Genomic DNA, 4,177 nt, shown 5'->3' on the forward strand with positions numbered 1-4,177 from the left:
TGCCTATATAACCAACCTGCCTTTTTTCCCTAAGAAGTCTTTTTCCTTTGGGAGGTGTATGGTATTCCATTTAGGGCTGAATAGTCCAAAGTCTCTCACTGTCTTCAAGTTGTCCAGTTGTGGGTCTCGGTGTTAATTGCCCTCTACCACAATGAGACACTTCTCTGAGAAGGGTTCAGCAATATACTTTTCTGTGGGTATAGAAATATGTCAATGGGTTCAACTTATTGCTGCATTCATTTACTACAACAGAACAACTGTAGTAGGTTTTCTTGCAGAGCCCATGACTTGTATAGTCTTAGGTTCTTCGCTTCATTACCTATGTCAGTAAGAATTCAATTTTATGGAGTGCCTTAAGGCAGTTAAGTACTCCAATAATATTTGCACCACTATTGTACCACAGCTAAATCTTACAGATATTTCACTGTTATAACGAACAGTGTTCATAGATTGGTGGAACTAAGGATTATTTTTGTTTTTCTCCCTGGTTAATATGTAAAATATCTTCCAAGATTATGAACACTAGCCAGTAGAGAATCTCAACTCTCCTCAAGCATCAACTAAATTTTGATTCAAATTCTTATTTTTCAAGTTTGTATTATCATAAGTTGGGTTGAGATAATTTTTCCCCTATGAAAGGCAGCTGGAAACAGTAAACTGAATTGCATCAAGACATGCATTTTATAAGGATAATTTTCAAAAAATTGCTTCAGGTTAAATACTAATACTATAACATGTGTGTTCAATAAAAGCAATTTTCTATCTGCATATACTCATGTACTTCTGTTTGGAGACCTAGTTAAGCATGTCTTTATATGTGAAAACTTGAATGAGAAGGGTCCACATATGCTCATGTTTCTGAATGTTTGGCTGCCAGTTTGTGAACTATTAGGAAGGATAAGGAAGATAGGTCTTATTGGGGGAGGCGAGTTACTGAAATCAGACTTTGATCCCTCTCGATGCCAAGTCTCACTTGCTCTCTGCCTTCTGCTTGTAGATCAGAATATATGCTCTTAGCTACGGCCCCAGTGACATGCGTTTCTACCCTCTGCCATTCCACCCTTTATGATGGCCATGGGCTAACCTTCTGAAAGAGTAAGTAAGCCCTTAATTATATGCTTCCCTTTATAAGTTGCTTTGATCATGATGTACCTTCACAGTAATAGAACAGTAATTAAGACCCTAGGTTTGAACTGCCTGTATCTGTTTGTCTTTGTATAATAGACACTCATGCTTCCCCAAATATGCTATTACTATGTTCTCATTGAATATGTGTATAATTCAATGAAAAAAAGATTAAAAATATAAAAAATCTTATTCATACTTTTATTAAAGTATGAAATAGAATAATTTTATTTTAATTGAAAAATAAGCTATTTTCTAGGATTTGTATACCCATTTCTCAAAATTGTGAATCTTATATTTCTAATAAGCAGTATGCAAGCACTTTTGAGCTACTCTATGCAACATATTTACTAAGTCAGTTAACACATATAGCAGGATTAGCACATAGAAAGAAATTCAATATGCACAGGGTAGTGCTTTTTATGATCTTTGACAATGAAGAATCTTCTAACCCTTTTCAGAATTGATTCACCACAGAAATTACTTTGAAATACACACATTTAAGACTCAAAATTTATGTACCTACTTTATAAAAATGAAATTTCTGGAGGGTGCAGTTATGTTCAAAATTGACTAAAGGAAAGTAAATAATATAAAGTATATTCATAAAATGGTAGTTTTTAATAGTATACATATTTTACATTATGACATAAGATTTCATTTACCATATTTTAAAATTCAAGAAACACAATATTGTGAGTTTTCCAAATGGTTTAAGCCTAGTGAATCTGAGACAGCAGTAAAAGGCTCTAGAATGAAACAAAATTATAGACAATCATAGATGATAGAACACATCTCATCAGCCATATTCTTTGCTCAAAAATAACATCTAAGCTTAGGGTGAAGGAAGCCCATCTCAGACAGGCATTCTAAATTGACAGAATTCATCACATGTAAATGAGAAACAAGAAACGATCAGGGAACCCCTTTGTAGCAAAAAATGAAATAAAATAAAATAAAAACCGTACACAGAAAACTATGTGCCTATAATATGAGGTTTAGTATAAAATATCTATTAAATTGACTTTGCTATCAAATAGAGAGATCGAAATTATGATTACAAAATCGTACTGTATCCTTTTAATGCTTTTCACACTTACAGTGATACAACACATGAAAAGAGGTCTACTGTATCACATGCAAAATGCTGATAGTCAAACCACAGAGCTCAATGGGAAAACAAAGGTTTGTTATTGACTTTACAATTTGAAACTTAGCTTAATTGAGGATATGGGGAAGAGATGCTAACTATATAATTCTATGAGTCTATGAAGATTTCTAAAATCCGCACTTTCTTTTCTGTTCACTGCATAAAGATACATGAAATCCCCCACTTTATGCCTATAGGACCTGTGGCTATGAGCTACGAAGTTCCAAACTTGTCTTTCTACCAACTTCCCAAACACTGTTGGAAACCTGATTTAACTCTGACTACTATTGATCATTGCAGTAACTTATCACCAATATAAAAACCCAAATACATCATCTGCACACCCTAGTGAGTTTATACTATAGGTACCAAGATGAGTTTGAATTGACAAACCAGGTCTTTATCATCATGACAGATTAAGGAAGGCTATTGATCTTGAGAGGTGAGATTACTAAATTAATTTTCTGCTGCAAAAGTGATACATTATAAAGGGGTGTGTGTGCGTGTGTGTGTGTGTGTGTATACATGCACGTGCATGACACTTGCTTTCCAAGGATCCATTGCACTTTAGTCATTATAGTTTGTTTTACTAGGTTTTTTTTTTTTTTTAACACAGTGAATATCGAGAATTGAGAGAACCTGTGTTCAGGTAACAAACATGTATAGAAATTCAATGTTTAGCAGGTGGATAAAATAATGAGGCATTATTTGATTACATTTTAAAAAGCTTCTTGGAAGAAATTTAAGCTCCCAAAAGAAGAATGAGAACATGATATTTCAAGCCTGGGAAAATAATATCAGGGAAAAATGAATTAGGAAGAAATTTAGTCTGGCAAATTCTTTGGACTTTCACACATGCACTGCAAAGCCCTGAAAACACAGGTGGAAGTATCTATGCTAACCAGTTATTGAGCAAAGATAAGTTTACCAAAAATCATGTTTTTAAGCAATTAACAAAATTAGAGTGCAAGCATTTCTAGGCCCTCATAAAGAGAGTCTTTAAGTGATAAACAAGTTTTCTTGATCTTATAGAGTTTCAAATTTCAAATTTATATGAAGACATAGTGATACACCCTGTCCTGTTTTTATTAGATACATAACTGTACATAACTCACTTTTCAAATCTCCCTGTGTGAATGTAGTAATGATCCTATTGAATTAGACTATCTCAGTATTCAGTGGAGTTCCATTGGCTGGGTCCATGGTCCTAGGTGTTTATATTCATGGCCCATGCTGCTACCAAAGACCAGCCAGATATCCAGGGTCTAAACTACAGCCTGTGGCCAGGTTGGTTTCCCAGGGCCATGTCACAGCCCTAGCCATGCTGATCTAAGTGACATGCACTGTTATCTCAGGCCACGGTGTAGTCCAGGAAAAGGCTGCTGCAGAGAGCCATGTCTGGGTCCTTGACCCTACCAGAACCAGTGTCTCTGATGATGTCCATGGCTCCTAATACCTTGCCACAGCTGCCCCAGGGGCTGTTTTAATCTGAATGACCTATGCTGCTACCTGGCTCCATCGTGACATCCATGCCCAGACTACTGCTGAGGACAATTTCTGGAGAGTGTTATATTTCAGATCTCATTATAGAGGTAACTCTCACCATGGTCTTAATATTTTATGATTTTCATTTGAAAGTTTTGTGGTTTTGTTCTTGTTTATGAAAAATGAAAGTTGCTATATTATTCTTATTGAAGTGCGAGAAGTTTCTTTTACTAAAATATTTTTAAAGGTTAGCTATAATATGTTGGCCTCAGTCTGTACTTTTATTTATTTATTTTTCTTATTTTCTTTCAAAATTTGCAGATACCAGCCTCATTTAGCAGTGTTTACAAAACGTAATGCAGTAGAGGGTTTACTTTTTCCAGTAATGTTTATTGTGTTGGTTGTTTGGTTAGCCAA

The sequence above is a fragment of the Alexandromys fortis genome, unplaced genomic scaffold, assembly GCF_014885135.2.
Source record: "Alexandromys fortis isolate MF-2015 unplaced genomic scaffold, M_Fortis_MF-2015_v1.1 scaffold_17, whole genome shotgun sequence".
NCBI lineage: Eukaryota > Metazoa > Chordata > Mammalia > Rodentia > Cricetidae > Alexandromys > Alexandromys fortis.